The sequence below is a fragment of the Helicoverpa armigera genome, chromosome 21, assembly GCF_030705265.1.
Source record: "Helicoverpa armigera isolate CAAS_96S chromosome 21, ASM3070526v1, whole genome shotgun sequence".
Lineage (NCBI taxonomy): Eukaryota > Metazoa > Arthropoda > Insecta > Lepidoptera > Noctuidae > Helicoverpa > Helicoverpa armigera.
Window position 1 is genome coordinate 3,146,620 of NC_087140.1, and position 22,653 is coordinate 3,169,272.

General features: G+C 38.2%; 1 protein-coding gene across 4 annotated transcripts in view; it reads right to left on the bottom strand.

The window, feature by feature from the left end:
• LOC135116664 (C-terminal-binding protein-like) overlaps positions 1 to 22,653 on the bottom strand; it is an 82,321-nt gene that overhangs the window by 16,275 nt on the left and 43,393 nt on the right. For all 4 annotated transcript variants that reach the window (XM_064040020.1, XM_064040021.1, XM_064040018.1 and 1 more), the window contains one exon: positions 5,806 to 6,051. The gene's annotated coding sequence lies outside the window, so the exon portion shown is untranslated. The remainder of the gene's footprint in view (positions 1 to 5,805; positions 6,052 to 22,653) is intronic.

Consider the following 22,653-nt stretch of genomic DNA (forward strand, 5'->3'; position numbering starts at 1 on the left):
TTAGGATAATATTGCTTATTAATGACCGTGAGACCTTAGTTATTTTATAATGTACGTTGATAAATATGTTTAGGAATTATTGTTAAAAAATGTTATTCAATGGGAAGGGTCTAATTTACAGCGACGAAAGAATCTTTATGATACCTACTTTTTTGTGTAATTCAAACCGTCAAACACACTCGCGAATTTTACCTCGCCAAATGGAAACAGTTCTGACTCATCAATAAAATAACGATGACAGTAAAATTCAAGTACATAAAAAGAAAAAGGTTTTTGTGATCATCAGGGCGCTATATAGAAAGACACAGAAGGTGCCGCAGGACTTTGAAATTCAATTAACGTTTGATGGCACAAGGCGCAGTCACTAGGAGCTAACATTATTTATGCGAGAACGTAATCTATTGGGCCAACATGTAATTTTATGGGCTTTGAGGCGCCGACAACACGTGCTTCGATGACACGTTAAGTAGATTGTTTTTTTTTTGTGGTGAACATGATGTGATAAACTAGATTGGCTGAGGTGTTGTGGAAAGAAATTAGTTTTTGGATCAGAGGTAACAACGAAGAGGCGTATTTTTAAGATAGCAGTGAAGGAGAAACTAACCTCCTTCCTATAGTCAAATATAACATAATTTGAGAATTGTTCCTAAAACTATTAGTTACTCAAGCAGATTTGACATTGAGGTTTAGTAAATTCCGGCTTCGTATTTAAAACAAGCTTTATTTTTTTAATTGATCAATTACTTGAACGACTGCTCATAAAATTGGCCCTTAGTAAGAAATCAATAAATTACGTGATAATCAACAGGAGAAGTAAAAGTAGCCTCTCTACTGTGAATTACGTTTATCGTACGATTTATCTCCCTATTTCCAAAGATCTTTCTCACCTTCCAAAATAAAAACACACCACAATCAAGTACTTTCCTATCTAAACCTACTAGTTATCGAAACAGTATCACTTCACCGTGTAAGTAAACAATACCGCAGCACGGTGTCACACACAACGGCACATTTTCATGTCAATAAGGAAGCCACAGCGTTTGCCTATCGCCATGGGAAAGATAGGAATCGTGTCAGCTGCTTTTTCCCTTCGAGTTGCGATTGTGAGTCAACAGAGGAAATAGATTGGATTAGTTACTGTTTGTAGGCGAGAGAAGTAATACTGTGATATTATTATTGGGATTTGGAAAGTTCAGATATCGGATGAGACATAGATAAATAGTAAGAGAAAATCTTCAATGCATAGGAAATGCCTAGAATATTATATTGGTACTTAAAAAGAATGCATAACGATCATGCTAAAAGTATTATGAAGTGAAATGGCAATGTAGTTCAAGGTCAACAAGCCTTTTTTAAATTATTTACCCTAAAACCAGCTACGGTACTATCTCCGCTAAAAGGGTTGGTACTTATATGGGTCAAGGTCAAACAAATGCATTTTTAAAAAGGTATGATCTGGCGCATTACCTTTTAAATCGCGTTCTCAGCTGGAAAGAGTTGTTTAGAGGTCAAGGCGAGCTAGGTGAATAATAAAAAAGCAACTTTCGCGATCCCCTCGCCTCGGTACGATACCATCTGCGCTATTACACCCAGACTATTGTGAGGTTCTAAGAAACTATTGGATCATTTGACTTGGTGAAAGCTGAAAAGTACGCTATATTTTTAAAAGAAATGAACCAGTTTAGGAAAAAAGGTGTTACATAATTTTCACTCAAATTACACAAAATGATTAATAACTTTTACACTATTTTATTACTTTGACCTTGGCAAGCTCTAAAAACTACGAAGCCGGTCTTAGAAAAAATATAAAACAGCGATTTGACGTTTTTATAGTCGACCATGAACTCGGCCTCAAAAGTTAAGGGAACTAAATATTACACGCTAAACGTTGTGGAATTAACTAAAAGAAAAACTCGACACTAGTGCTCCCACGCAGAATTTTTCTGTACATTTGTAAATTAATCTTTGCAAGTTCTAAACGAATGTGTAGTCTATGTAGGTCACCAAATATTTGTTCGGATGTCGGACGACATGGTGCAGAATGCGGACGTTTCAAAACTAGTTCAAGTGGTCGAACAAAGGACATACCAAAAACGTTTTAGGTCAAATATTTTATTTATTCGACTGTCATACTCAGATTTACTCACTTTTGTATTACAGCGAATATGGGGTCGTTCCAGTAATCCGTATAGATAATTTAGTGAAACTGTATAATTTCTAACATAGGATAAGCAACCTTCAATTAAGCAAATGGAATTTACTCATTTTAATAAGACTGTCTTGTTAGTTCGAATTATCATGATAGTTTTGCTCGAAATAGAAAATAAGGACTACGAATTAGTTTTAATTAAATTATAAATTCATCATGGCAAGTGGAAATTCTTTAGCCTAAGTCTTTCTATTTAAACAAGGTTGATAAAGCTCAATTGAATAAACCAACTTGTGAAATATAATTTTAAGCAAAACGAGCAAGAGAAGCTCTTTGGGAACTCATAAAGTATCGCAGAAATTCTCTCGTGTTTTATCATCAAAAATATAAAGTACTCCGCTCTTTGAACGTTAAGTATTTTTATAAAAGACCTGCCTTTGGCGCTTTGATGGTTTATACTTGCGATATTTTATCCCCCGTGGTCAAGAACGCCGTATAACCGAGATTTTTCTCTTGTATCTCATAAAGAACGTTGTCCTTGTATGTGAAATATTTAGAGAGCTCTCAGAGCGTGGAACTCGAATAAATTCAGGCCAGCGAATAGCGATGGGAAAATGTGTCCTGCAGAAATACACGAGATACTTGTATGTTGGTGAAATATTTTATCTGCTGGCACTCTTGTTGATTATCACACGGAGTAGTTATATTATTATTTAACGTGTATCGATATCGGTTAGCAACAACACACAGCACTTTATTTAATACCAATTATACAGTCACAGTCACTGATTAACGCATGTGATGTGAATATAAACATGAATGAAAATATATAGATAGAACTTATAATTTATTACTTACTGCGCATTTATTCAGTCCGTTCACAAGCTAATGCGATATAAATAACTGTCGTACGAATATTGGATAGCATGATAAACATCATATCTTGGTAACTCAATTGAAATATTTATCAGACAGGATGTTAAATCACAGGTGCGGTGTGAACTAATTAGATTTGTATTCTGTCTGTGTTGGGCGTTATCTTAAAAAGTGTTACGAGTAATACAATGATAATTATGTCAAATGAAAGGGAAAACGTGTCTATCGGGTGCATACGCTTTAACGATTTGAACGAGAGCTGCCAACTCGTATTTGGCACGTGCTGTATAATAACGGGAATTGGTATTTAATAAACGTAATAACGTAGCACTATGTGGGAGTGTGATATTGTTGGATATTTCTGGCATACAATACATTTGAACGTGTAAAGAAACATTTGGACTAAACGATTGAGTTGTTTTCTTTGAATAGCATCAGATATTTTTGTCACATACACGTGGAAGCCGTATTTTCAACAAACCCTTCGTTATTTATTGGCAAAGCCATAACAACAATAGTTACCATCACCGTTTTAAAACGTAAATAATGATTACTAGACGATGGAACAAATCCAATAGAAACATTTCTACTACTAACATCTATTGATTCGCTAGTAGACAAGGAGACTCCCGTAGGCACAGCCGGCTATCTTATCTCGACGCGATATTTATAGAGTACACGAATGCTCGTTAAATTGCACCTGTGTCGTCTGTTTATACGCCACGTTTAATATTTATTATGGAAAGGTCTAGTGCCAGTATCGGTCTTTGTACCGAGATGATGCATTCAATATTAAGGTGACTACTATTTATACATACGGTCGACGACAAATTCAAGCAATTTGTATGTTGCTTTTAAGGTACACGTTATTGAAGTTTTGCATTATGTATTTTTACAAAACGAACTGTTGACATGTAGTTGTGATGAAAGTATAATCAGTCAACACTCACTTTTACGTCAAACGCTTACATATTACGATTCCGTAACATAATATTTTTATGCAACCGGCTGTCAGAGCAACTCTCGCATTAGTTGGACATTATTGCAGTCGTCATGCAATATTTGTCGACAGATGAAGCTATTTATTGTGCAATAATTTAATAGAATTGCACTGCATAGAACCTTAATGACTTTGCAGTCTGCTACGAATATCACGTACCCGTGCTAATTAATGCAATTATCATTTAAATACAACACAGCTTAATAATAAACGATAAGGTTATTACAATGTCTCATAAGAAAACTGATAATAAGCTCATAGCGAGGAGACAGAATATAAACACGCCGTGTGTAATAAATAATAACACGTTTTTTATCGTGTGTGGTGAGCAATTGCTTCATTCAATATTATTATCGTTTGTACCTCGTGTACAATAAGTTATCGTTGTTGAGGCGTACAAACCAGACTTGCCAGGTGGCGCTAAACTGGATGGGGCTGTTTCACAAAGCTTGGGTGAATGTAAAGTAAAGAATGTAGGATTAAAAATAACAAGTGAATAATTTTACTGTCAATAATAAGAACCAAAATTGATTCTAATGAAGCCGAGGCCACAGTCAGCACAAGATAAAGAGGACCAGTTCGGACCAATGTGTTCGAAACATTTTTATTATTAAACTATAAGAAACGTTTGAAAGCTTATTAAAAATTTACTTCACATTGTCATTCATGTAAATAGTTGCCGTGACTCATTGTTATGACTTCACAATTACTATAAGTAAAGAATAAACTAAGTTTCAGATATATCCTAATAGTGAGAACGTTTATTAGGAGGTAAGTAGGTACTCATAAGCTCTCAACATTTTTTTCTTAGTTCACCATAATGAGAAACTTGTTTTCTTTAATAGGGCAGCTAATCTTTTAGCCGTTAATGTGATTGATTAAGGCGCCTTCCGTTATGATAATATAATGAGTACGTAATGTGTCAATTAGCAGTGATTGAACGCCTACATCCTTAATCAGACTCGATTATGTTTTTGCCTAAAAAGTCGTCGAACTATTGGCTAATAATAATTTAAAGCTTGATTGCTGAGCCATCTTATTATGCCATCTATTCCACTGAGTGTTAACATGGCTTAAGATGTTTCGATCAATTTACATCTATAACTTCATTAGACCAAGAATTTGGCTTTTAAAACTGACTCTACACACTTTAGATTACCGATCACATAAATGATTAGGCTCTTAAGTCTCATCTCAGTATAAAACGTGTAACTACGATAGTTACGCGTATACCAAAAGCGGGTATGAAGTTGTTTAAGTGTAATTTGATGGCATTAAGCATAATAGCTGCCGACAGGCGAGATAGTTAGTGGTCACCGCCGTTAATGGACATAAATATGCAATACCAGATGCATGGTAGATGAGTTGCCATTTCAGAGGCAAGCTTAAAAGGTACGGTGTAGTGTTTTCTAGACAAATTCCTTTAATAGGTGTTTGGCTATCAACTTGGCAGCATTTTGATCAGGATTACCAGATACCAGGTATGCTGCGGTATGCCAGTTTTTTGTACGCCTCCTAACATGTCCCTATCCTAATCATTCGATGCCTTCCAATTAAAGTTCGGCATTTAATAACTACTCTTTGAAATAAGACCCATTGTCTTACTAAGCATTAGACTACTAGCTAATAACATTGTTTTAGGAAAATGGGCTACACCTATTGCAATGACAGTGCTTACTGCTTTCTGTCCTTCTGTACCCAATTTCTGTATGTACTTTTGTACAGCAGTAAATAGGAGAAACTGAATCCCTATCTCTATAGGATTGAAAGTCCAACTAACCAGCGCTGCTCTTGTGATGTAGTCAGTCCGCGATCACCGCTCCATCGGCACACCGGCATTGACTTGACGCCTGCGTCGGCGCCACTTCGGACGCTCGCACGCACACACACACACTGGCACTGTCACTGGCACTAGGCAGCCGGCACGCACACACGCACACCACACTGTATGGACACACGGCACGACGGTAGCGGCGTTGCTTATAGCAACTTCACTGATCACTGCGTTTGAATGCTTTCACTGCACCTGTAACAAATGATGGATCTCGTTAGTTTTTTCGGTTATTTATTTGGAGTCACATATTAAAATTAATGGTGATATTCTCTCTGAATAGAGCAAGTCGAATCAAATTCGCGAAATTTTCTAGATGCTACAACGCTTTAGCTAACCGCGATCTGTACGTCGTAATCAGATCTTTTAAAACCAAAGGTAGATCCTACCAGATATATTTCGACATAAAGGATGTTTCATGTCGAAATACCTCTATGGGAAAGGTTAAGAAATGCGATGGTAAAGGTCACCGCAGAAAGTATAAAATGATACATAATAACATTAAAGTACATTACGCTGGTGGTCTAAGTCGTTATTTAGTTTAACGTGGCCGCGTCTGGCCGTAGCCGGGATCTCGTCGACGTAATATTTTACGGTCTATAAACAGCGACCGGCACAACATTGTCGGTTTAGTGCCGTGGGGCATTACCTGCATTGTTTCCCTACAAACTTACACGTACAGTATTACGGCATGAATGCAAGTATGTAAACACGGTAAGCGATTTGGTGCGCTATAGATGGTGCGCCGACAAAAGGGGATAGGAAATGTGCGTCGTTAAAATGGGTCTTTAAATACTGACAGATGAGCTGTCTTTCGTGAAGAGACTAGTACTTTCAAACTTAATGTCCATTTAACATTTTAAAGCCATCAAAACATTAAACATACAAAAGTCAGAATAGGACCCTCCTGAGAATTACGAAAACAGAAACATTTCATTAGCTAAATGAAAAACTCCGTCGGGTCTTTAATGTTGAAATAACTACTGAAGATTTATCTGACAGTTACTTCAACTGATATTTAGTTTACAAACATTATTCAATTACAAAATTAAAACCTTACGTTCCATCAATTTCGAAATTGAGTGACTTATGAGCAACATACACGAAACTATTTTAATTACCACCCACCGCTATGTAAACATGAAAAAGGAGCGCAAACTACAAAATTAATCAGGTCAAGCAACCAATCAAAGAGATCACTTCGTCCATAATCCCTCTAAACTTCGTATCAACTTCGCTTCAGAACTGAAAGTTTGTGTGCGCGACTGCACAACTTACGGAGCGGAGGCGAGCCGTTGTAACTTTGTAAGCCTGAAGTAATATACTTAAATAGCGTCCAAGCCATTTTACAAGCACAAAAACAAGTAGAAACTACTAGACTAAACAGGTCAGGGTAGCAAGCAAACTGCAAACAGATCACCGATTCATAAAATTCCTCGCGAAGTTCTCATCAACTTCGCGTTGCAACTGAAAGTTGTGAGCGGGAGTGTACTAGAGAGGCGTGGTACATCTGAGCCAAGTGTGCCGTTGTAATTTCCGTAAAAAGCATCTGTCGAGACGAGGGAACAACTCGGCTGAACATTGCAGGCACAACTGTACGACAAACTTTTAATTGAAAGGACCATTGATCGCGTCACGTGTCACGCGATAGGGTCACTGCGTAATTAAACTTATTTCTACGACAATTGGGATGATAACAGTCGTTTTTAGACATAACAAACGTGATATTACAATAACGTAGCGTACGTGTCTACCAATTAATGGTCTACAAATATAATGGCTTGGAGGTCATTATACCAATAAGATATATCACAAGCGTTCTACAGCACACCTAGATAATGATGTAAACTCACAGAAATGGCTCTTTTAGACTCATTTGAAATTCCGAATTCAGCGTTGTCTAAACGCATATCGCTTCCAGATTGAAAAATAAAACTGGATCTAGTGTAAAAGTTGCGAGTTTTATGGACTTTGTATTCAGTCCGATTTTATCTTCAGTGGAAACTAAAACTGCTTAGGTATCTACAGCTTATTTACGTTGTTTGGAGAACGCTAACATTAGCATACAATCATCTATCTTGAAGTTGATGCAGAAACGTATTTTAAAAACATTTTAGTGAACCTATTTAACAATGAGTTTTCTAAAAGCTTTCGAAAGCTTTCCTTATGAAGATAACAACATAACGTTTTAGAAACTAAGTGCCTCTTATAACAACTCATGTTAGCTACAAGACATTAGTGGAACATGACAACTTTGACACACGACTGAGTTGATCAATCAGAAACAGTTTTATATGGACAACCCTGAGCCATATGCGGTATAAGATTACGTTCCGTTCCCAAGATTTCAACAGTTAGTCAGTTAACTGTAAAAACATTACGTTCAATTATAAGATAAGTGCTGTTGATAAGGATATTGAGCTGTCAGTAAAGCCAGCTGGTTGAGTAATGGACTCTGTTATTTTCCAATTTTACAATGAATCAGTTTGAGTGGCCTGCCTTTTGTTAGATGTGAAGATAATAAGTACTTCCGTGTGTTGGTCTTAAGAGACTGGTTTTCTCAATTTCCGTATTGTAATAATTGTACTTTCAATTATCGCGGTAATTTGCGGTTGACGTACTTTCTTTTCGTGTCCGAGTTTCTGAACAAAATAAAATTACTGTGAATATGACTCTTACAAGTAAAAAAATCGCGAGCGTTTTTGTTTGAGCTCGCCGCTTTTATTCCGTTACGTTTAGTTTTATTTCGTCCATACATCTCAGTGGAACCACATCCTGAGGCAGTGTTTTATTTGCTGGCGTCTTTGAAAGCAAAAGAAATCTGGAATGTAGTGAGAATTTCGAGTGAACTGAAAGCTGCAACTCCTGGTCGGACGGTCGCATAAAGACCGCATGCATCTTGAACTGTGGAATCTACTCCGGCCGAATTGCCGTCCCGGCAGATAGATGTGTGCAATCCACATCGCTATCTGTTTAATTAACGTTCGGAAAACGTTTTCTTATCGTCGAATGGCGATGGTTACTTGAAACCGATAAATTGTTATTGCACCTCGGGTCGTTGGACTATCGATTGCTGAGGTTGGCTTTGCGAACTTACTGTTCCGAGGAGACAACGCCGACTGGTTTTGGCAAGGCTTACTCTGATGCTTGCGGCTTTCCTTTTATGACGTCATAAAGACGGATATTAATTAATCATATAAGATTTTTTTACAATTAATATGGCACGCCAAAACGCATATAATAAATAACGGCCGCAATAAATAATTAAAACCATGTGGCTATCCTGTTAGGAACTTAGTTTAAGCAAAATCAAACTAAAATGAACTAATAACTAAATTACACATGAAACTGAACTCAAACAAACGCTTACGAAATCGATCATTTTAAGCGAAGCCATTTTCCATGAACGTCAAATAAAACCCCTTTCACCGGCAACATCGGAGATATAGGAGCGCTTTGTCCGACCACAGCGAACTAGTCGCCGATATTATCAGATGAGAGAGACACAGACCCGTTTCCGAAGTAGATACACTGATTCACCGTGTACGGCCCTGATAGCATTTTGAGGGAACACTGTAAGCCTCAGTTCGTTAATTGGAAAGCGATGTTTAATTACAGATATCTGTGTTCGTCCTTCCGAGGGTAGTCGCACAAACATGATAATTTACTGGCGTACGATAATCTTTGACAAGCGATCCCTTTGAGACGGTATTGATTGCTTTGCTCCCAGGAGTAATGTAGGCGGATAAGACAATGACCAATTACCATTTGATTAATTACGCTAGACAAGCGTACGTGCTGAGGTTTTATTGATTCAATACACGGTGGTGATTGACTGATGAAAATGTACTTTTTCTTGGAAATTCGCACGTAGTTTGAACGGGTAATTATCGTAGTAATTAAGTACGTTAATGGGATAGTAACCAAACGAAGCTGTTTCACGGAAATCGTTAATTACAGTCCCATAATATCGTAGAGCAAATGTAAGTTCAGAATTACACACTTTAATTGATACAATCATTCTCCATTTCTGAGGTGAACCAAGGGTTAACAATTAACGTTTTAATGCCACAGAGGGCCAAATTATGTACCAGCGTTTCTACATCATTTGGGAATAAATATGTACAATCGAATTTGAGAAAGTAGGTCGAATTCCTAAAACAGAACAGGTAACTTTCCTGTGAAACTGTGTCGTACCTTTTAGATTGTCCAAAAATACAACTGCTCGAACCAACGAAAAATATTACACGGCTCAGTAAACTTGGATGAACGAAAGGTGATTCCTTCCTGACAGAGCCCTCAAATCAAAATTCCGTACAGCAAGATCACAAATTGGATAACACACATCAAATACTTTGATTACTGAACCAAACGGCACCATCAGTCCATGTACCACACACCTTTGATGAATGGAACATAATTTCTCACGATAGAGATTACACAGCGACCTATTTCCGAAGTTCCATCCGAATTTCACTCCATCACGGTAGGTGGATACAAGACGGATCAATTTGAATATTCAACGGTTAGCGAACAAGAGTTTGATAGTCTGGAAGCTTTCTGTTATAGACCAAGCAAAGATACAGGCAAACTTTCGCCTTAGCTTGTTAGTGGGTGCAGACGAGGTAATTCTACATAGTTTGGCAGTTTGTGGCGTGCATTCTTGAGATTAATGAAGTTACATATTGATGCATTGTGCTTGGTGCCAACAAGTATCATGGCTATGTATAAGTACGTATTTAGGACGTACGTAAGATTAGGGTTTCTTTAAGTACGTATTTACATTAGTATGATGTTTTAGACACATTGTATTCAACTGTTTTCGGTTTATATGAAAAAGTTTACAGAAAGCGAAAAAAGTCACATTTTTCGTTACGTTAATGGATGCTGTTTAAATCTTTTGAGTGATTGTATCCAAAGAAAACAAAATTTGTAAAGAGGGAAACCAGAAAAATACTTTAAATAATCATGAAAATGAAAAACATAATTTTCTTTTGCGATACAAACAGGAAAAGTCGAAACAATACGAATTAATTACAATAATAATCATTCATAATTAACAAAAACCTCCGAACAAAACTAAAGTACAGCAAACTTCGTTCACGGAGACGTAACAAGAAAAAAGTTGTTTACTCGCTTGTTTGTGTAGGTCCGAAAGTCTCAAAACTCGGGGGTAGTCGGACCAAAAGTCGACACGCGGGGCGATAACATTATTTCCCCTTTACATTTACCATTCGCCTCCACAAGTTGAAACGGTAGTTCGATAGTTACACAGCGACCGACTAACTTGCGACGAGAATGGGCAGAAAAAACGTACTGGAAGCGGCCACGCAAAGAGAATTTTATTGGCTTTTTTTGTGAAGTAAAACTCAATAGATCAATTAGTTTTTGTTTCACTGGGCTCAATAAAGATGCTATCGCTACAATACAAGATCAGAGAAGGCACAAAAATGCTATTAAAGTTTCATAAAACTGCTTAAGTAAAATCAGCAAAGACAAACTACGAAATCGATTCAGTTATTATGTATGAAGCTTCGAGTAATAGTGAAATGGTTAAGATATATCTTCAATACGTATTCATAGCTATAGAACTCGAACAAAACCTCAATACCAACAAAGCAATGAACCTTGTATCTCATCTAGCAACACAACATCATAGAATCTAGTTTGCCGAGTGCGGGGCGGACGAACTTGCAAACTGCGCAGACTGTAGGGCGAGGGGAGGCGAGAGAACGAACTCGCCCGAGTAAACTTTCTCCTCGAGGCCAACGGGTAACTTGTGACGTGTCATAATCTTACTGCTCCTTCCATACCACGAAGCATGAATATAGCAAAAAAACTGCGAATTTCCATCTGTCACTGTTGTCATGTTATTTGTTTTCGGAATTGGTATTTTCACACTTTGGAATCTCCATGTTCAAAATCGGTTAGCAAAAACCCATATCTGATAACAATTTTTCCTCCATCTGATTCAAACGAAAGCCAAGACGATTTAGCTGAATATAAACTATATGCTACTGATTTATGCAAGAGTTACGCTCGATTGACCCTCAGCGGGGACATTGAAGCTACTTTTTATCAGGAACCGATTAAGTGGGTGCTCCAATGGCGTTGGAGGCTCTTAGATTTGGCCGAGGTCCAGAAACACTTAGACCCTACATAGTCGTGAGGCTGTGGATAAAACTAGACCAGATTAAACTTATGGTTATTGAGGGTAGTGTGGCCCGGTTGATTGGATTTGCAGAGATCCTTCTAAATTGGCTTCGTCCTTACGATCGATGAGTTAATGCGGCTCAACGATTTTCTTGATAGAACTGTCAAATATCGAATTGAGTGGAATTTAAGACCGAGTATTGGAAATACAATGCCTGAGATGAAGCTGTAGCCTCATTCGAGTAAGAACAGATATTGATTTAAGCCCCGCTCCATTGTTTGCCAGTCGGTTCTGATGTATTGTTTTAATTAAATCGTAGTACTGAATATTTGGAAGGGAATAACACAAAATATACTCCAAAATTCAGTGCTGCGCAGTCTACGTTCCTACAATACATGTTCAATACTCAGCTTTTATTCTATAACTTGTTTGAAACTATCGGGAATCGCAATTACATTTCACATTTGTAACAAATTGTAGTTTGCAACTCAAGACGGTTCAACTTTCAAGTGTTCTACAAGGAAGGAAGCTGGCAATAAATTCTCAATATTCTTGTTAGCCGTATGAATGGTGACATCAGTCGTGTGACACGTTCGTATTATGTGCATGCGCCGCGCTATAATGCGTCGGAATAAAAAGCCCAGTCATTCCAGATACTGTATGATTCACAGTGCGATTATGCTAATTCCGCTCTCAAATGGCTTCAATGGATCTTTTATGGCTGTGAAGTTCATGTGAAAGAATGGGGTAATTTCAGAATTTTAAATTGAATGCTTGTTTTTGATACTCATTGACAGTTTTCCGAACCAGTGGTTAAAACATCGCACACTGGAACATTGAACATAATGAATGACACTTATCGTACACAATGTTTGACACTCCAGCGCTCATTTATTCATGTGTAAGAATGTGTCATTTTTTTCTCGACTAAACACTCTCTTGAATTTAAAAAATAAATAAACTCCAGCCCGAGCTCGTGGAGTATACAAATTAACATGGTTTGCGTTTGGTATATCTAAGATATATTAGATAATCAAATTATAGGTAAAACAAGAGCATATTCTAATACGTACGTGTTCTCATAACATCCAAGCAGTAGTCCCGTGAGGGAAATTCGACATAATTCGTACAAATTAGACAACAATCCTCGTTTAAAGGCATTAAGAGAAGAGAGAGCTTCGCAAAGTTATAATGAAATTCACGAGCAATAAAACTTCCCTTTTGACTAACCCCTAGATATACATTTGAGAACAGGGCTGTCTCTTTGCCAAAGATATTGCTAATTTACTAAAACTTGAACATCATTTAACTGTAGAGGATAGTGCTAATAAAGCTAAATTGATTGTCGAAACAAACAAAAAACATTATATAGCGACAACTATCACGAAATATGACAGGAATAAAAGTTTACCACAAACGAGTCTGCACTACACATTACCTGCAACGGTCAAAACTCTCATATTTGCGCAGAGTGCACACAAAACATTGCGACAAACGGTACAAATGTCACAAAAGAAAATTGTTATGTATTGTCCAGCAGCCCTGGATTCGCGTTAAGTTATGAAACGGGAGCGGGGCGACCAGACGAGTGCCAAACTTAGACAAAGAGAGACTAACTTCCATTAAATCTTTTGCAACAAAGTTTACCGTCCCCGCTGACTCTTGTGTGTACCCTACCTATCTATGTACTTACTAATAACATATAATACAGGAATTTCATGAACTTTCCACTAGTTGGGAACAAGTTTCTCATAAGGTTTCAAACAACTTTGTGCGTTTTCAATTGTGTTATTTAGGGGTTTCAAACTGCAGATAAGGGATTAGTCTAACTAAAGCATTAAGGAGGAAAGGTTAGATGTATAATTGCCAATTTCGATATCTAAATTGGTACAGCGAAGGGTTAAATGGTTTAAAATTCGCATATTTCGGCGATCATTTCCGTCCTGAATCATTCGTAATGTTAATAAGTTGATAGGACACGTTAACCCTTGATTATGGAAATGTTAACATACGTAGTATTTGGACGCGTAACCGGCATTTGTAATTACTTTTTTCGTACTTCGCGTGCTAGTTTCTTCTAAGAGTTTTTGTTCTGATAATATTAAAACAATAAATGAGATAATTTATGTAAGGAAACATGGATATCCGCGCATTATACGAGAATTAATTATGTAATTCAATTTATATGCTGCCGATAAAGTGCGATAAGGCGGATGATTGGATAACTGTTTGCTTAACAAGCGCTTCAATATAAAACGTTTATCTATTTATAGTTATGACAACACATAAATAACAAGGAAAAATGGAGGGAGACTCTTGAAGATTAGTAATCGCTGATGACCGTTGAGTTATTGGTGTTTAATTTTATCATAAAAATATTGAAGTACTTAACTAAAGAACTTTATTTGACTCTTCAAAGCGTATATTTAATACACTTTAACAACTGTCATTAAAAAAACTATTTATATTCATTATTACATCCACACGTAAATAGCATAAATACCACATGTCTCAACAATTAAGGGGCCCATTTACTCATACATAATCACACCTCTCTTAACATTAGGACCCCCTAAAACTACAGATTTCACTCTCCTAACATACACAGTATAAACAGAATCAAACTCCGTATGTATAGAGCAAACTCCACATACAAATTCAGTGCAAAGTCTTAGCCGATGTAGCTCGGTGTAGGGAAGCTGAAATTTGGCCAAAACTAAAGTAGTTTAAGTTAGTTAAAACTGTTGGATACGTGTACCATGTTTTTGACGGATTACTTGTTCGTAGAGTTTCATAAAGTCGACTTTGAACTGGCGAAGTTGCGAAGTTTACGCTGTAGCAAAACTGTGTGCATGTGTATTCATTGTGGTGTGGTAATACACTAGTTGGGTATTTTGTAGCCTTGTAGGAATATGATTGCAGGAATTATGCAAACTAAACATTGAATGAAGACGACGATTAGTTTTAAAACTTAGAAAAAAGCTAGACAATTAATGTAATTTGCTATTAATTGCTAGAACAATACACTCTACATTTAATACTACAATAACAGAACAGTCTTCTATAAACCCATTTCATAGTGGGGAGGACAGCCATTACCCATAATACGCCATTACGTAGAACAATACAGCGAATAGTCGAAACGAGTTCAATAGTCGCGTACACGTAGCTATGAAATCTACGTACGTATAATATAATAGAGCATATCTATTATATGAAGTGTTTAGGAATATAGGATATCTATTATTGCGCCGTTTGGACGAAGGCGCGCTTTAGATAGGCGCAAGCGACTGTCTGTCTGCAGTTCTGCGGCGGTTATCATACCACATGTTAGAAGGAGCCAATAATACACATGAGGAAATGCAGAAGTTTCTTTCGTTGTTAAAACCCAGACTTGATGTTCTTGGCAAAAATGATTTGATGATTCTTTTCTACCTTGTATGTTCAAATCCAACTTTGTTAATTTGTAAAACCCGTTGAATGTATTTAAAGGGTGTTTTATGACGTAATCGTGGAGCCGGTCACTCTACGGGGTTCAACCAAACCAGGGTGTACGAAATAAAGGATAACAACACCTTCTAAAAAGCTCACCTTTAAACATTTGGCTAACGTAGAACATGCGACACGAAACTGCAACAACACGAATAAACAGTTTGCACAAACTTTACTACAACTTTGATAAATGAATTGAAATATTTCGGATTTATGCGGTGCAGTTTCCTGGTTCACTACCTTTTTTTTTTTTCTTTTTCTTTTTTTGGTTGGACGCGAGACAAAATTAGGATAAAGCGCTTGCATACTTCTAAATTTATTTTGGTTAAGTGTTCCAGTGCGCTGCTAAAACTTGTTTTATGTCGCTAAGTTTAGCTTGCACGATCCTAAACGGCTGTTTTCGTGTCAACTTGGACAACAATAGAGTTTGCTTCTCGGCAAATTTTTGAAAGTTGTCGAAAAAGGTAATTACGGTAAAAAGTGGTGAAACAATCGTAGTATTTGTGCGAGTCTCGGCGGGTACAGTAATTTGTCGTGTAAAGTGGGACAGGGCGCTGGGCGATTCGAGCGGCGGCGTGGCGAGCGGTGAGCGTTCGATCGCGGGGACGCGCAGAGGTCGTTCACCCCGCACGCTCGCGCCGGACCCGACGGCCACGTTGCACTGCATTTTAAACGCGCTTCATTACTTTCCGATCTGTACGGCAGTTCAAGTGTTAGCAGATCAATAATGGTATTGTTATCATTATCACCTCGACTCGACACCCACTATTGTAGTTCAATAGGTATCTATTTGATAAAGTGCTTGTATATGATAAAGTGCGTTACGAGCAAATTATCATATTAACGACCTTTGTAGTCGGTTTATTCCACCTATATTTTAGCGCGTAGCCAGCAGAAATGCCACGCATAAAGTATGATTAAAATAGACGGCTATTTTAAAATGTGCGCAAAATCTCATATTTTTAGCCTGAAAACGAAACTGTAGAGAGTTTTGATAAATTATAATTCTGTGCAAAATGTACGGTGTACACGAGCGAGTGACGATGATAAACTACTCAAGTAACCGTTCAAATGTACAAATACGTTTTACGCGTGTCACATTCACGTAATAAGCGGTAATAAAACGCTCGCAAACGATTTTTCCTCATGGTTTATTTACACGTAGCCAATTATTATGGCGGAGGATTTAATTGTAACGTAGGGAAATACAAGCGTTACGGAGACATCGAAATTAATGTTTGCGTAAATACGTCCCACGTAGAGACGCGTGTCTTGGGCCCGGGGAGATCGGAGACGCTGAATATTCACGGTGGATGAATCTCAATGTAGATGCGATGAGATGGAAAACATCGCCAAGAGTCCTCAATTTGCGTGTCACAATTTTTATACGGAGAAAGAAACAGTCCGTAAAAGACGAATAATAGTATCTACGACCCTCGTTTAAAATTGAATATCCACCCTTCTATTATCGAACACAGAAACAGCGCATTTAATACATAAAGGCTCCACAAACCCATTGATTCTGTAAACAATAGGCAATAATGAAAAGCGGGTCAGAGTCAGACAGGTGGGCGAGGGGTGATCTCGGTGCTTCCCCATCGATCCCCATCCTAAGAATGGACGCACGTGTACTCCACGCCCTATTTCAACTCTACATTACTTGAATGAACTTATATTTGTGTTCATTTGCGTAAGTTTCATATGAAGTGACATAGTCGTCGATGCGTTTGGAAAATTAAACGAGGATTAGCATATTGGTGCTGTATTTCTGTTTAAATCATTTGTTAGATGGTCGATTCTGACCCAAAAGACTGCAATGTATTTTTGGTTGGCAACAGCACCTGGCAATATTCGGTGGGTATAATAAATTATACAGTACAAGTATACCTCACCTCAGTCGCGTTGGTAGTTAAATAACGTGTCCAATTTTACGCAATCAATGAGTCAATTGGAAATACGTCGGTTCGGTCTACGTACGTGCCTATCGATGGACATTGGCCCCGTTTCGAAGGCTTTTGTGCCGGCGTTAAAACTTTTTTTTTACTTTTCCTGGTTCCGCGCGTGAAAGCAGCCGACCCGTTATTAAGGGTCTGCTAAAGCCGAGATGAATTGACCGGAAGGCGACGTGTAAAAAACCTGGCAATAGAAATAGTTAATCGATTTTGAGCTGCTTAGAAATTTTCGCATGAGTTATTTTATTGTGCGCTTTTTTAGAATCTAAACTAATTGAAAGGTTTGGTCCGAGGCGAAAAAGAATTTAAACAACAGATTTTTTAACAGAAAAAAGCTTTGTCAAAACGCAGCTCAAATTGCAAACTTGTAAAAATAAACAGAACGCCAACTAAAAAAATGTCATAGTAAAACTAACATTTATATTCGGCATCCGTATCTGTATAGGTACAAGCAGCGCTGACACGGTCGCGTACGTTTTTTCCCGTGGCGTGTTGCGGCCAAACAAAACGAAGCCAGTGAATCCGGTGATTCCGTCCGCACGGACCGCACAAAGGAGGCACTAGGCGAGCGCACGCCGTTTGAAATTGACCAATTTTTGTATCGCCGATTAGAGATTTTTGTGCTTCTGCGCTGTGCCTAATGGCACAATAAATTCGTGGCCAACAATTGCGTTGTGTATTGTCGGTCTATGCGATAAATAAATGCACCCTTTTGTTTATTCCATATTAGGCATGCTATGCAAGAGTTATGCCCGGTTTACATTATTCCAGTCCAGGGATCCAGTCCAGTTCTGGATTGCTTACTGGAAAAATGTAAACCGGCACTGAAATGAACTGAATCCAGTAAGCATTCCAGTCCAGTAACTGGATTTGCGGTCTACTGAATCCAGTGCGACCAATCCAGTGCAACTGGAATAATGTAGACGCCAATCCAGTGCTATTCCAGTGCTGACGAGGCAAGTGTTGTGTTTTTGCGGACTTTTTGCATTGTTTTGCGGGTATAGCATCTCTGAACAACGTATTCTTACGCTGGATATTAATCGAAACTAATGATAACAGTTCTTCAAAGTTTTCTGCTGTCATTCTCAGTCCCAGTCTATATTCATTGGGATCTTCCACCTTCAGTTGTTGCAAAATTAATACTGACCCTCCTTTTTGATCTCTTTCGCTAATCCAATTTCTCACCCAAATCCGTTCCTTTTTTTTTAGTTCCTTCTCAACTTCATTAATAAATTCTTGTAGCAAGAGTGATTGGGCACGTTTGAAACATTTTCGGAACTGATCTCTTTAAAAATCATTGTCACTATAGTGTTCACACTTCAACGGCTTCTAAATTACTGGAATAGTGTAGACGTACAGATCCAGTCCAGCACTGTACTGGAAATCTCGCTAGATCACTGGACTGGAATAATGTAAACCGGGCATTATTGTCAAATGGAAAATCCCATATCTGAAAACAAACGAAACCTGATTTATATTGTTTAAGCTTAAATGCTAAATTCATCTTTCTAATGATTCCGAATGCAGCGCGAGCACTAATGGACGTTATATTTCCACAATTTACACTTGTAGTGTGCAGTGTGGAGTTTGTTTGTGCAGAGTATTAGCCATAAACGACACAAAGCGGTGTAGTTTTGCTAGTTGCACTAGCTTTTTGCGCTAATTGCCAATGTTTACTACATAAAAGGCGTTGTAATGACATGCCTGAGAATCTTTTGTCTCCGTGCATTCTCACGTTTGTTAAAGATCGCAGCGCAGCAAAATATAAGTGTGCCGATATAGTTACAGTTAATAATGTTAATCTGTTATGTGCGGTGTAATGTTCGAAATTGGATGCTAATGAATTTGAGCGGCACGAAAGTGTGCGTGTAAGCAGAATTCTTTGGAAATGTATTTTTTAAAGGGGTATACTGTTACAGAAATGGCTACGCAGGCATGAATGCTGGCTCAGCTTATGGCGGGCGTAAACAGTTATGGCCCTATCGGTTGCAAGGTCGGTTTTAGGGCGCACGTACACGTTCAATCTTATGGACGCGGCGTCACATCAATATTATGTTATTGCACCCGTGGGTGCGATCTAGTTTCGACGTTGCGCTGCTCGTAAAAAGCTACACTGTCTCGTCTCTTGTATGCAGGCGAATGGAAAGTTTTGCACAAACTTTAGTAGTTAACGCAGTTAAGAAATAGCTGGAAGAAGTCAACTTTAATACATTAATGTTATGGCGAAATATCATGCTTCGCATTTCAGAACAATCAATAACTTGTTGATTAAATTTTAATAGGCTTCCGAGCTGTGTATAAAATGTCAAGCTAAATGGATTTAGATTGCTTTGAAACTGTGTTGGGTCGGAGTGCAATCAGAACCTGTTAGCTATTATAGAGATTAATGCGAAATTGCTTCATCCATATTTCGCATTTACAGTTATTTGGCATTTTGTAGCTATTTCTGAGTTTTAGTCTGCTAACTATAAAGTTTTATTGCGGAAAGCAGGCATTGAGCTATTTTGTCCAAGTTGAGAAGCGTCAGTGCGGAATGAGCGTGTGTAAGTGTCCTAAGGAGTTTCATGCCCGCGAGCAGTATCAGCATTCCTCTCGCGAGCGAGCTAAGCGGAAGCGGGCGGGCTGTCTTTCAATATTATTATTGCTTGGAAACTGACTGCGTTGGAGCCGTACTATGAATAACCGAGCGATTTGCAGCGCAAGTGAAATATGGGCAAAAAAATGCACAACCGTTATGCGGACTGCGCGCTTTTATTGATAGTTTGCAATAATGTACGTCCGAGTTGGAAGAAATGTTCTTTTAGTTTTACATAACAATGTATTACCTTCCATTGTTACAGCGTAGAATACTTCTAGCATTCCTGTGTGAAAGGAGAAAGGTTTTATTGAACGTCTGTAATTTGTAAGTGTTTTTGATAGAAATGTTTTCTTACGCGATAATAAAGACGAGTGGGCGATACGGAAGCCTTCTAAAGTCGTTCGATCAAAACCGCTTTATCTTGGAGAGTGCAAAATTATCACTTTCTAGTGACGACGTTTGAGTTACGCAAGTCAGTATATCACTTTCGTAAATAGCCGTTTAAGATTACATGTAATCAGTCAATGATTTGGACGTGTAAATACTGGTTAAACACTTACCGCAAATTAACTTTAGAGGCGCGCATTGGCGACTAGAGTGCGGTCATTTACCTATGACCTGCTTATTATAAGTTTGTTAAAACTATAAAGATATGTTGGTAGTGCGTCATTAGCTACTGGAACTAACCAGAATTTTTTTCCTTCCTTGTCATAGAAACTTTGCCGACCCCGTTCTAAGAAGCGTTCGTTGCCGTGCAAAGGTCACGATCGCGGCCCCCGAAACATGCGTTACTTGGTTTGGTTATGGTGAATCGCTTTTGGGAACATGATGAAAGTATTGGATAGTTATTTCGGTCCAGAAATTATGACTAATTAATCGAAATTAACTTTCCAAGAGCTATTTGAGAGATGATAAATATGTGTTTGTCAAAATAACCATGAATGAATAACACTATCACACCACAATCGAACAACTTAAACTTACTACAAACGTAAGTTTCGCAGACGTTCTCCGTCGACGCGATTACTTCCATTCATCACCCGCTTGTATCAACATTGTATCAGGGGTTCATAGTCCGTGATCTCATTTCACACACACACATGCATAGCTCGTTGTGACACACGCACACTAATATAAATCACGTGGTGTAAGTGGCGTGAATTATTATACAAGGCGCATTTATCACTGGCTATGTGTGCGTAAGTGAACTTGTGTAGAACATCAAAGGAGTTGCTTGTAAACTTATTTGCAGATAACGTTGATGTATTTTTTGGAAATAACGTTCACATTTTGTACCAGGTTCATTGAACGCAATGTAGAGCTCTACACTTATCTTTGATCTCTGACTAAAACCTTCGTTTAGTTACGTAGCCCCACCCACCGCTAATAAAAGACGAAGTATCTTCATTACAGTAAAACCTAACTACAATCTTATGGCCGAGTTTCTGAGCACCTTTATCGGTGGTTTATCTATTCACTTTTAAGGAGACATGAATAGATACAGCAACGATAAAGGTGCTCAGAAACCGGCCATTACTTTAAAACATGAAGAGCAAGTTCGCAGTCCAGTTCTTTTACATGCAAATGCATTTGAAACTACAGAACAAAGTGCAAAGATCACACAACTCCAGCAAAATCAACACGAACTGCAAACCGGGTTCGAGTTGTAATATAATTTTTATATGAATGTAAAAGGCGCACTCACCCCTCGCATAACCCAGTTTCCACCCCAATAAAACACCCGCATATCTTGGTCCATACAGTACGTTGTATGAAACAGTAACAAGTGCTGAGAGCAAAGATCGCATTGGTGGCACCGGCGGCGCCAGAGGGCGCGGGCCACGGGTCAACGCACAGGTCACGCAAACACGACTAGCTAGGAAATAAGATGAAAGTACTGCAAAACTAAAACTAAGAGAATGGTGTTCGCTCGTTAATGTTTAGTGCTATTGTGAGGTTCATTGCGGGGTGAGATGGCGGTATTTGATGATAATTGTTACTGTTATTAGCCTTTTTGAATCTGTTCGTTTTGAAATTTTGACATATTATTTTGAATACGCGCTAGCTGACTAATCTGGCTGTAGAATCGAAGAGCCGTTCATCATAAAATCCAAAAACCAGACAGCTTTAACAACCAAAAAAAGGAAACAACACAAAATCGTCAATTTTGGACAAAAACCTCGGTAATCGCGTTTTAAAACCGTCCGATGTAGGGGAAATGACTAATAACTTAATGACAGCAGTGTCGCAACATCTTGCGGTACATCGAATTCGACCAATGGTGTGCGGCCACGGTCGCTAGTTGTTGCTAGGCGAGTCTGTTCACTCGTACGAGAAAGCAAATGAAAGCGGATCGCTTTCCAGCTGCGTTTGTTTGCCATACAACAGTTAGGGTGTTGCTGGTCCGATGTAAAAGGAAACATTCTTTTAAATGTTCAGCCAACTTCGATTAACTCGTAGGTGTTTATGAGACGATTTGAATTAATGACGATATTTCTTCGAAAATTGAATTGGTCGGTAAGGAAAAGGATCATTGCTATCCGCCTCACGGCTTCGACTTGACATCAATATTCTGTGTACACAATGTTTAATGTTCACGGCACACGTGGCAAAGGCATTGA